The 12,814-nt window shown below is 42.7% G+C and overlaps 1 protein-coding gene across 1 annotated transcript in view; it reads left to right on the top strand.

Moving 5' to 3' along the window:
- Positions 1-5,956: 5,956 nt before the first annotated feature.
- HTR2C (5-hydroxytryptamine receptor 2C) overlaps positions 5,957-12,814 on the top strand; it is a 310,470-nt gene continuing 303,612 nt past the window's right edge. The window contains exon 1 of the mRNA XM_058536549.1: positions 5,957-6,508. The gene's annotated coding sequence lies outside the window, so the exon portion shown is untranslated. The remainder of the gene's footprint in view (positions 6,509-12,814) is intronic.

Consider the following 12,814-nt stretch of genomic DNA (forward strand, 5'->3'; position numbering starts at 1 on the left):
CTATGCCAGTTCTTAGCAAAAATTTTCTTTGTGCAAATCTCAAGAGTCTTAGGCAAAGATGTTACTGGAGAATATTGAAGTCCATGCACACATATTATACAGATTAATCAAAAACTAATTCTCCTTTCATTTAAAGCTAACATTCAATTTGTGTTCATCAAATTCCCATGGTAACATTCAATTTAATTTACATCTTTTAATCATACCCCGATATTTTTAATTTGATCATTTTTGTATAGTATTCTAGACTTATCAAGAATGATAGTATCCCAACATAATACTATTGTTTTCGTGATAATAAGCTCCCCAGAGCTTATTTTCCATGGAAGTCAGTAGCTAGCAAGTGCACCAGGTTAAACAGAAGTGTCCTTTGGACTTGGTAAGAATCTGCTTCTTTCCTGCAGCAAAACTGAATCTATGGCAAGTCTGCAGTGCATAACTTTCTCGGTCTTTGTTTTCAGAAAATTCAATATTCTTTTTTATCCCCTAAAATTAGATTGAGACAGCATTTATGGATTCTGCAAGATTTAGGATTGGAAAGAGCTTTAAATGTCATTCATTAGCTACCTGTTTTTCCCCTTTTCTCACACATGACTTTTTTTTGTAACATCCCCACCAATTGATTAACCTCTGTAAGGTTGAACACCCCAATATTGGAGAACTCACTCCCTCCAGAAACAACTGATTACACCTTTGGACAGTTCTGAATGCTATAAAATTCTCCTATAGAGTCAGAATCTGTAGGGTTCACCACTAATTCTAGTTTTATTTTCTTGTGCCTGTAGTTTCCTTTAGTTCACAAATATTTATTGAATGCCTAGTTTGTCACTGTGCCAGGCACTGAGGGAACAAATACAAATAAGACATGAATGCTGACCTCAGGAAACAAATCAAATCTCTTTACCATAAGAAAATCTCTCAAATATTTGAAACCAGCTAGCATGTACCCCAAGAGTCTTGTCTTCCAGAGGATACAAACCCATAGCTCATCATATAACATGATTAAAGCCCCCTACTCACCTGAACATTCTTGTGGATGAACTCCAATCTACTGATTTCATTCTTAAAATATGTGCCTGGAAGTACCAAATAGAACCCAATTGTATCCTGACTCTTTCTTTGAAAGTTGCAAAAGCCCATGATAAAATTAGGTTTCCTGGCAATCATATCACACTGAGGACTTGTTGATCCTGATGCCAACTAAAATCCACCAAGTGTTTCCTTCTTCTGTGACCAAAATTTGTGCAGAGAAGTTTGGTAGCCAAAATTCAGCATCTCACATTTACTCCTGTTAAGTTTCATCTTGGTCAGTTCAAATTGTCATGATCTCTTCACATGATAGGCCAATTTGGTCAAATACCTTCTATTTTTATATTCAAGTCCTTGAGAAATTCAGGTTTTAGCAGTCCTGCCCTTCTTGACCTTTCATCCTAACCTCTTTTGTGTCAACAATCAGTAGTTATCATTGCAGTTTATATTCTTTGTGCCCAGTATTAGGATAGATGACAACAAGGGAGATGAAGAAAAGTATATGACTAAATCTTTACCCTTAAGATCCTTATAATTTCGTTGAGGAGACAGTTCTTACAAAAAGAAAAGAGGAAATTAGGTAGCAATGCATGATGGTGTATCTCATGTGAAATAATATAATAAGACTGATTTACGGACCAAGAAAACCAAGCCCATTACTTTAGAGATGACTCTCAAACAAGCAAATATTGGATACATGGTAAAAGCCCCAATTACTACAGGAATTCAGGGTAGAGATTAAAGTAGTCTGAAAGAGTTAGAATAAAATAAAAAGGTAGCAAGACTGCTAGTTCAAGGACCTAGTAGTTTTGAGCTAGGAATGAAAGAAAAATCACTGTTGCCCCTGCCTATCAATCTTAGTTTAATTTAAACAAAAGGCCCTAATTGCCGTCTTTCTCACTGTATGCTGGAAGAGTGAAACACACGTCCATAGTATAAAATGCATTCATCATAGCATGAATGTGCTCCATGATGGCACATGTCTCTCTAAAGAACTGATATCTCAGTACCTTCTAGCTCTTTCTTCTCCTTGGTGAGGCTACTAGATTCCATGCCCCTCCCTACTCAAACTTACATGTCTATTTTGTTGCTTTTTAAAATATGTATTTGATTACTAGAAGCCACAGCTACAAAAATGTCAGATATAATTAAATTAATTCAATAACATTTGTTTCAAAAAAATTAAGCACAGATTTTTAATCTAGATATACCTTTTTATTCTGAGAAGTGGCAAAAATATGTAGATGGGACCTTCAAATCCACCCAAAAGGTTTTCAGTTTCTTTCTCCTCCCACTCGTGAGGGTATCAGAGAACCAGAGTTGATTGCTGTTTTTCTGCTGAAACAGGGGACATTTCCAAAAAGAAGTTGCACTCAGAAAAAGACTGACATGATCAGAGACTGCCCCCTGCCTTCCTACACAGCACATAGAGTTCAACTGCTTTGTTTTTCATTAAAAAGAATCCTATCAACTTTAAAAAGACTTCGAATACAATGGGCCATCTGTATCTAAGATTTTTTTTCCCATTCAGTGACGCTGATGGAGGTACAGTAAGAGAGAAATTTGCTGTGTAAAATACCATAAAAGTTTACCTCTCGATATATCATGCCTCAATGATGGACATTATGGATAGGATCCTGGGTTTTTCCTGCTAAGCAAAAATATGAAATGCTGAAAATAATATTTTTTAAAATTGTATAATTACACACAAAAAAAACTCTAGCTACCAGGATTTGCTTTAAAACTGAAAAAATATAAGTGGAAGGATTATCAAAATGCCTTGCATTTATGTTCTGTGGTAAACAAGGAGGAAAAAAAATCTCCGAGTAGAATTTTTGTGTAGCTTCTTTTGCTCTGCAAAAAATATCTGCCTTAAAGTATTTTCTGAGAACTCGATCACTCATTTTTAAATGGAGCATAGTCTATAATCTTTTAGGTTTGTTAAAATAGGGCTCTCTGGTCAAGAGAAGAAATAGTAATGAGTAGAGAAGTAAACTTTTCCAGTCAGTTACTAATATTTATAAGAAAGTTCCCAAAGTCTTAAATGATGAGGACCTTTTCTTATTTAATAACAATCTCTTAAATTCCTTCCTGAATTTTTAAATCAGTAGTTTTGGAAACGTGTGTATTTCAGGTGGGGGAAAAACCTCCTGGTGCAAAAGTTGCGTAAACACGTCTATATCCTTAGAAAACGAGTTTTTGGAAACTGTGTTCCGGGGGCCGCTGGGGATTTGTGTCAAACCGAGGATTTCACAGTAAATGACTCCTCTTTCCAGGGACAACTTCCATAGACCTAAGGAAGGGAAGGGAAAGCCGAGTCTCGGCTGATTGCCCACGACATTTTCGGCAGGAATTCGAGAAGACCTCTCTGGCGACGACAGAGCGCGCCGGCATGTACTTGTTTTGAGTTTGCTTCCCCGATCTTAAAGTGCGTCCTAAATTTCTCCTTACACTATACTCTCCGGGCTAATGCTGCCAAAACCTCCAAAGCCCGTCGCAGCTCTTGGGCCAGGCTGCAGTCCAGAAAACCCAAAGAGGCGGTAAGCGCCGCCAGTGCGGGGAAAGCGGAGCCGGCGCTCCTGGCTGAACCCGGCGCCCCAACCCCGCAACGTCCCCAGCTCCCGCTCAGCCTTAGGGCTCCCGGCCGCCGGCAAGCGCCGCTTAAAGGCGAACTAGGTGCCAGCGTGTCGACCCGAATGCAGAAGCCTAGGCGCGCTTCAGCCCGCCGCGCGGCTACCTAACTTTCTCTCTACTGCCCCGGGAACCTCCCCAAACCCTGAGTGGGCTTCCCCTGGGTCCCTTCAGCACTTTTACCTTTCTCGGGGAGAAGGAGAGAACAGCCTAAAGAGCGAGATACGTAGTAGTAATAATACTACTACTAATAACAACAACAATAATTATTGTAGTATTATTACTATTAGCCTTCTCATCATCCCCCTTATCTTCATCATTGTTGTGGTCAGCGGCTCTAAGCTGCTTCCCCCAGGAGCTGGTGAGAGTCCCCGGCTTCGGCAGATGCTATCTCCGGCTCTCGGCTCAACAGAGTCCATTTTGCCTTAGCGAATATATCACGGGGATTTATATTTACATTTTTAAAAGTAAAACCAATGTCTCAGCCTCCCACAAAATAAATATAAGACCCTCCAGAAAAGCCAAGACGAAGCACTCCGTGCTCACGGGGATAGAGAAAGAGGACACTTGGGGAATATTTAAAGATTAGTGCTTAATTATTTAAAGAGAAGACATACGTTTTTTTCTTCGATATTTATAAATTACTGTTCGCTAACAAAGCATTTCTAAAGATGTGAGCGTTGTGCAGTCCGTGGTCTTGGCAGCGCTGTCGCCGCCACCTGTGTGGCGTCATACAGTAGCATTCAACAGATGCTTAAGAAAACTGCGATGGGTTTTTGCTTTGCGAAACAGAACTTGGATGTGGACAGTATGTTCACTGCCAAATTAAATTTCAGAACCCTGCAAAGTGTTTGAATTCAGTGGGGATGGAGGGAATCCGAGGGTTCCCAAATGCCCCTATTGGAAAAGACCGAAAAGTTCCTTTAACAAATCGGGAAACCGAGGCACAGAAGGAAGTGACCCAGAATTAGGAAGGGAGCAGAGCCTTATCATTGCTTCTATCTCCTCCCCTATCCCTAACTTTTGGGGCTACTGTGTCAAACAGTCCCAGGAGCGGCCGGCCGCTTCCTTCCCTTCTGCACTCTGTGGAGTTCGATCCTCCAAGCCGCTGCACGGCCTCCCTATAGCCTCTTCCGTATAATCGCCACTCTGCCGTCCGGTCCCGAGTAGCCGAACCGAACCAGAGTCTCGATGTCTTTCTTCGGTGCAGCTACCTTGGACCAGCAGGGAGCCAGTCCCCACTTCTCCCACCTGCGTGCCTCGGTAGGGTGCCGCGGAGCCTCGGCCAAGACTTGAGGCCTCCCACTCCCATTCTCTTTTAGAAGAAATCTCTGCTCCCTTTCTCGGTGGGAACATCTACGCTACTAAGCTTGGTCTTGGTGCCTCCGAGGTGTCTTCGCCAGGGACGCCCTGACAGCCTTTCTCTGTGCTGCAACCGGGACCCCTCAGGCACCTGTCAGGCGCACTGGAGCCCATGGAGAAGAGCTCTGCGGGGTTGCAGCTCATTAGTTGCCAAAAGGGAGATTTTGTGGTTCACCCCTTGCCCTGATGCCTTGACCATGCCATGGCAGCCCTCGCAGCGTCTGGGCAACCTACTGCCTGTGGGCTCTACGCTCTGTGCCAGAGACATAGGTGCAGTCTCACCTCAGAAGCAGGAAGGAGCTGCCTTCAGGGTGTAATTCTAAGCACTTAGCAGGGGGCCTGTGGGGTCAAGAAGGAAACTAAACTGTGCCCTCTTGGGGTACGAAGGCCAAGGGCTTTCCTTTCTCCCTTCTCTGTATTTGGAGCTGGAGACAAGGCTGGGGAAGGGGGCCTTATAACAGGGCCATGGCCTTTGCGCACTAAACATGTTGGGCCCTGTGAATGCCTCAGTTGCTCCTCTTGAGGAAAGGGGCAGGAGTCGGAGCCAAGACCCTCGGAGGGAGTTTCAAAGCTCAGTGGAACTTCCAAGACTTGAGAAGTATTGAACTGAAATATTCAGGTAGGGGTGTGTGTGTGTTTGGGTAGGGGTGTTCTTTCAATCCTTAATGGTGCATTCTTGAGACCCTCCCCCCATGACTGACCCCGGTTCCATTCAGTATCCAGGCCTCATGAATCAAGTTAATCACCAGGGCCGCCACCACCATGGGGTCTCGCGCCCCCTGCCAGCGGGTTCCGGATGCACTAAGAGACTGGTCCAAACAGGCCGGGGGCAGTGTAACCCTGAGAGCTGATTGGCCGCTCTTGGCTCCGCCCCTCACCCCGCGTTTGGCCCAAGAGCGCTGTGCAGCCTCACCAGCGCAGGGTAGGAGCTCTGGTGCTCGCCGAGGACGCTCCCTTCCTCGGTTGCACCGATCTTTCCGATCCTGCCTTTGGAGCAGCTAGATTGGCAGCCTTGGCTGCTCCACGGGCCTGCCTGTCTCTTACCTGCGATTGCATATGAACTTTTCTTCCCTCTTCTTGCACACCTTGTCGTCGGAGTCGTCGAGATCGTCGTGGCGCTCGCGTGATGGCCTTCGTCCGTTTAGAGTAGTGTAGTTAGTTAGGGGCCATCGAAGAAGAAAGAAGACGCGAATAGTGCAGAGATGCTGGAGGTGGTCAGTTACTAAGCTAGAGTAAGATACCGGAGCAAGACCGGCCAAACCTGTCCGGGGGCGCAGGGTCGCCCCGAGGAGGTCGACTTGCCGGCGCTTCCTATCGCGCCGAGCTCCCTCCGTCCCTCCCTCCGCCGAGGCGCGAGATTGCGGCGCGCAGCGCAGCGCAGCGCATAGACTGCCAGGGGCTCCGCTGGGCGATTGCAGCCGAGTCCGTTTCTCGTCCAGCTGCCGCCGCGGCGACTGCTGCCTTGTCTTCCTCCCGGACGCTTGTGGTAAGTTGGAGCCCCAGGCGGCATTGCTAGCCGAGACCCTAATGGTTTAGGCGGGGGATGGGGTGGGGAGCGGGGACAGGTCCCGGATGGTTGCAGCTTGCAGGACCGCACTGGCCCGGGCGGGGGGGAGGGGGGACTAGGGAGGGACTCTGAACGCGCAGATCGCAGGGAGACTGGGGTCTCTGGGAGGAGAGAGGGGCTTAGGTTCCACGAGAGGAGCACCGGCGTCTCGAAGAAGGTTGGGAAGCGGGGACTCGAGATGAAGGTGCTGGGCGGAGGCGAGGGTCTCTAGAACCCCGCGCCTGGGAAGAGAGAGAGAAACTGAAGGCGGGCGTGGGGTCTCAAGAAGTGAGAGAAGAGGGAGGGAGACTGAACGTTGAGTGTCTCTGGGCAAAGATTTAGGCTGCAGAAGGTGCAACTGAATTGAGGGTATGGGCTACGTTTACAAGAAATCCGATTTGGGGCAAGTGGGAGGGGGCACGAGGCTTGGGACAGTGGGGACAGAGGGGGGCGAAAGATTTTCTATTATATTCTCATTGAAAACCGACCCTAATTTTCGGAGGGTCTCAGTGAACACCGGTAACTCGGGGGAGATAAACACTGCGGATCTGTGTCTTGGTCTAACAGCTGTTGGCTGAATCTGAACAGCGCTGCTGATGGTCACGTAAGTTTAAGAGGAGAGTATAAGGGCATACAGCAGGCCTTTTTATTACCTAAGCCACTTGGTGACAGCTTTATATTTTGAAAAGGATTGCGGAGAAGTCTCCAGCGCTGCCTCTTATTCCGGTTCCTTTGCTCAGTGTAAGCTGACAAGCAGCGTGCCTGGGAATTACTAAACGTGAGAACAGGTTGCCGTTCCTGACGCCACATAAACTTCGTCATTGCAAAACGTGTCTGTGTCTGTTTCTTTTCTGCGTCGTGCCATTTGCCTTTTGCTTCCTGCTGAATAATATGGTACCGGAGGTGACAAACATTTGTATTGTGTTCGAGACCCCTGTATTTTAAGCGACCGCCCTCCTCCACTCAAATTCAGCAGGCGACACTCCGCACTAAGAGAATATCTAATTTGGTTGAGAATCACTGCCAGTACCGCACAGCTTCTTCATTAATATTTACCATCACAAGTCCCATCCAAAGAAGCCTCTGACTGCTGAGCCGCTAAGTGCATATGCCCCTCACCACGTGCATTTTAGGCAGGCTAACCGAGGGAACCTCGCTCTTGGGGGAAATAGCATTGAGCTAACATGATGGAGGTTGGGGGACACGTTGCGCAATAAGTAACCTCTGAGCTCCCCAGTTTGCAGACATTTGTGACCTTACACACAGAGGTGCAAAAGGACATCTGGGTTCCAGAGTTTAAATTTTGATTAAGAAGTTTATCTACACATCAGCCATTCTGACAATCAGAATATGGACACGGTAGAAACAAGGTGTTACTGCAGTTGACTACGTGTGTGTAGACACAATGGAAAATGCCAACTGACGTGCCCCACAGAAAAAATGATTTCTACCATGATCATTGCATTTCTTTTCCAGTGTTTGTCATAGAGAATATCATCCTTTCAGAAGAGTAGAATTTCTTTGCACCATGATACCTTGATCTTTGGGAGTCATTTACCCACCCCCACAAGTGGGGGGAATAAAATATTTTTTCTGTATTTTGGGGAGGTGGGTTATAGAATATTTAATTATATTTTTCATTCCTTAAATATGTTCTTCTGATCCTCCTGGGGAGGAAATAAAATATTTATTTTTTTCATCCGCACGATTTCTTTCCTAATAGCTTTTATCTACAGCAACAAGCCCAACGCCAGTCCTGAAATTCGGAAGGTGGATCAGGCTTGTGATTGCAATGTCAAGGTAGGAATTGGGGTGTTTAAGCCAACAAAGACAGTGTTTTTCTATCTGCAAACCCCAGAGAGGGTTATTAACCCTTCCTATACTTTCTTGATGGACTTCTATCTAGAGCTGTCATGGATGATGGTGATGACTTTTTCAGATAATAACAGGCTTTGGTGCAGTATGAATTCATAGGAAGAAAGGTGAGAAATGACATTTTTGCGAACCTACTGGATGCCAGGCATGGAGCCAGGAGCATTACATATATATATTATTTCACATGGTCTTCATAGCAAGCCTATGAAGAGGAAGAGAGTATCCCCATTTTATTGATACCATTGGATTTTTTCCTTCCATTTCTCAAGGTATTCTTGTAGATTAATTTAAGGCAATGGAATAAGAAATATTTCTTTGTGCTTTCAAGGCTACCTGGGAGGAACATGTTTGTTTCTTTAGCAATAAAAGTAAAGTCTAAAAAGGCTAACATCTCTGATATAATGTTGGGCTAACCATTAAAGGTTGAAGCAACATGGCCATCTCACCCACAGCGGTTTACAGATAGTATATTACTCCTCTGGAAAACAAATTCTAAAATTGTGTTAGATTTGCAGGATTATCACTACCATTTGGAATTTAATTATTTAGGAATATTCCTGCATTTAGCTGGTAAATACCTGAATCTAAATAATAATCTGAAGCCTGCATCAAACCTCAATTGTTTTACTGTTCCATCTATTTCCTTCAATTAAAAGTTATTTCTCTCCAACTAAAGGAAACACAAAATTTAAAACAAAATTTGGGAGAGAGGTTATCAGTAACCAACATTAAGTATCCTCAGCAGCTCAATAAAATGTTCAAGGCTTGAGATTGAAGAAGGCGGCTGCTTGCTGAGCCCACTAGCAAATAAGTCCCAAGTTGTAATGGTTCCAGAAGCTCCAGACTATTTGGGCAGTGTCATTAAAGAACCTCTTACCACCTTACTTTTATAGCAGTGGAATACCTCACAAAATGAGAATGTATGGCACTTGTGTTGAGATTATTTTAGTAGAGCATCTGGTAAAGCTTAGTGTTGTCTAGTAGAAAAATAGTAAATTATGTCCCACTAACAGCCTGGATAGCCATGAGCAAACTAGGAAAACCTGACCATAAGTTGGGGTTAATAACATATTATATTATTGTAATATAATAATATATATTAATATGTTACATGTTAATGTAACATGTAACATATTAGTATAACAATATATTAACCCCATCTGATTGTTGTAAAACAGATATTAAGCGTTTTAAAATTTTTAAATTATTGCACAAAACTATATTTTTTACTATAGTTGTCACTGTTTCAGGATACCTGTGTTATTTTATCTACAACTTCTGTACTATTGAATCGCACAAAGAAACCGTAATGAGTGTTCCATCAATCAATCACTCCATCACTGCCTTTCTTCAAAACATTTTAAGACTTCCTTAAAATTTCTGCAAAACAGCCTAGTAATTTCCATTTTAGACAAATAACATTGAAACCAACCAAGAGGTTAAGCTGCACCATCATTTAACCAGTCACTAGCAGATTTAGTAGTAATGCTCACGTGCAGCAACTCTTTGGCAGTCACTTCTGACATTTTAATGCACAAATGACATAGTGAAAGCAGGATTTCAAATAAGATGCACATGAGCTGGAATCTTAATTATGTTTTTGTCTCCCTGTACTCAACATCTCTACTTCATCCTATCTATTCCTTCCTCCTTTCAGCTATGGTTAAGACTGTGCCATCAGCAGTTTACTAAGATATTTGCTTATTACAACATTGTACATATAGTTGGCATTTAATGAAATCAACCTTGTTAATTAGGGTTAACCTTATTCACAGACAACTACTTCCATGGTCTAATTTGAGAAGCACTAGAAAGGCCTTTTGGCCCCCAAACTAGTAGCCTTCATGGTTTTCCACAGCACTTGAAATTCTACATTCAGGAATTTCCTTCTTTAATATTTTATTAGTCATTGTTTCCTTTAAATACAAATATGCACTTAGAGGGATAAAATATGTTTATCATTAGCTATCAATAACTAAGCATAAATTTATTGACAGCTATCAGAAAGACTTTAAAACTGCATTGTCCAGTACAACAGCCACCAGTCACATGTGGCTATTTAAATTTAAATTAATTGAGAATGAATAACATCATAAATTCAGTCCCTCAGTCTCACAGACTACATTTCAGCTACTCAACAGCCACATGTGCCTAGTGACTACCCATTGGACAGTGCAGATATAGACCGTCTCCATCACTGCAGGAAGTTCTTTTGGATAGCAATGTACTAGAAAGTAGGGACCCTCAGCTTTTTCACTGCACACTTCCTCCACCTCCTTACCTTAACCAAAACCTGGATTTCTCCTACTTGGATTACTCCTATAGAAGCTTTCCTACTTCCTGACAGATCTCTCAAAGGGAGATGAATTAATTCTTATCCTCTACCTCTCCCCAATTCATGAATCTTATCACTCCTTCATATGTAAGGGCTTAAAGTTATGGTTGAAACTCTCCTAGTTCCATTTTGTTTTACTTCCAACACACTAGAACATGTCTCTTCTATTTTTATTTAAACAACCCTTTATTGAAGCTTACACCACTCAAACATTTTCTTCTTGTCTCTGCTGTCTATACCTTCACTGAAATTTTTGGCACTTAACTGTTTCTTACTGTTCGTTTTTAATTTTGCCATTCTCTGGGGACTTCAGTATCCATGAAGATAACCAAATAACTGCCTAGCCTCAAAATTCCTTGACCTCTACTTTTCCATTGTCTTCAGCTTCAGGCCCATGGACACACCTAAATTGCATCAATTTCTAAAATTTTAAGTTCAGAAATACTACCCTCAGATTATGACATTCAGTACCTCCCTCCTCCCACCTCTGCTTCCCTTGTATCTGCTCTTCAACCTCATCAAGACTTCCTGGGCCCTTCCAAAAGCTTTTAGTTATAATGCCCTCTCTTGGCTTTATTTTCTTCCTAGTCTGACTCTCATGCTGGTCATGTCAATGTTTCTCATCATCACCCAATACACACTCTTCATTGCCCTTCCACTGCCCCCACCTTTTACCTCCACTATTTTGAGTTAATCTATCCTATTTTCTACCCTGATTGCTGAGCATTAATGAAGAAAACTAACAAAACTACACATTTTGAGTCTCCAGTCTTAGCTGGGCTCTCAATACTGCTCAGCAATCCTTTTACACGCCAATTTTACATATTAACTCCCTTTCCTATATTGCTAGACACATGTTCCACACTTTTGCCACTCTTCTCTGCTCCTCTATTCCACTCCCATATCCCCTAATTTCAGGAATCTTACTTTCACACTTCACAGAGAAAACAGAAGCTAAGGAGATGTATAAGGAAGATATCATCTTCAGTAGCTTCTCTCTCCTCTACCTCTAGACATTTATTTATTACATCTATCCTTACTTCTTTTGCTTTGCTTCAGAAAAATAAATACCTTTATTCTTCTCCATCTGTGCACAGCATCCCATTTTCTTCCATATCCTGAAGATCTCATTCACAATATATTCCTCTCTTTCTACAGTGTCTTACATGGTTCCTTTTGGTTGCTTGCCCTCCACATAGAAACTTCTTTAGTCTTCCTTATATTGAAAGATAGATCCTTTGTGACAGGCTACTGTTAATAATACATTTCAAGTTAGTTATTAAAATAACCACACTTTCCTTCTGACCCGTTTTCCATTAAATGTTCTCATGAGCCTATTCCCCCTCCCATGCCCAATCACACTCTTCTATCAGAGTTTCTTTTGGCACAGAGAAAAACATTGTGTGTATATAGGTGGTCAGCAATGGCCATCTCATCTGTCCTAAATTCTTAAACATGTTTCTCATTATTCAAGTTCAGGAGATTATAAGAACATGGTTTCCTCTGGTGGACAATTAGGGAAGTAGATTTCTGATAAAAAGAGTGAGTAATAGAGGAAGCAGAGCATAGAGAGTTAGTTCAAGGCACCTTGGGGCAGCCCGAACTGCTGTATGAGGTGGGTAGCCGAGCATGGAAAAAATGAAGGTGAGTAGTGAGTGTGGCCTTCCAAAGAAAATGAAGTGGCTTGATTGCGAGTGAGGAAGGGATGGTGAGCATTTAGAGTCGAATCAGCGTTATAATGCAGGATGTGGGGGTAGACTCAACATAAAAATTTAAAAAATGAAAATTAAACACTGCTGAAACCAAAGACAATGTCAACTAAGGTCTAGGAAAGAATAGCAGTAAACAAACTGACTTAGGTTCTGTTTATCTTTTCATTTTTATAAAAAATGGCTGTTGTCTTTAAAGTCATTAGTATGCCCATGAGTAAATGTGCCAGTGTTCAAACCTTTTTATAAGCGTATTTTAAACTCACATAGCTCTCATTTTATCTCAGTAATCAAGACTTACTCAATACTTTCAGGTACAGCTTCCTA

This window comes from Diceros bicornis, chromosome X (genome assembly GCF_020826845.1).
Source record: "Diceros bicornis minor isolate mBicDic1 chromosome X, mDicBic1.mat.cur, whole genome shotgun sequence".
NCBI lineage: Eukaryota > Metazoa > Chordata > Mammalia > Perissodactyla > Rhinocerotidae > Diceros > Diceros bicornis.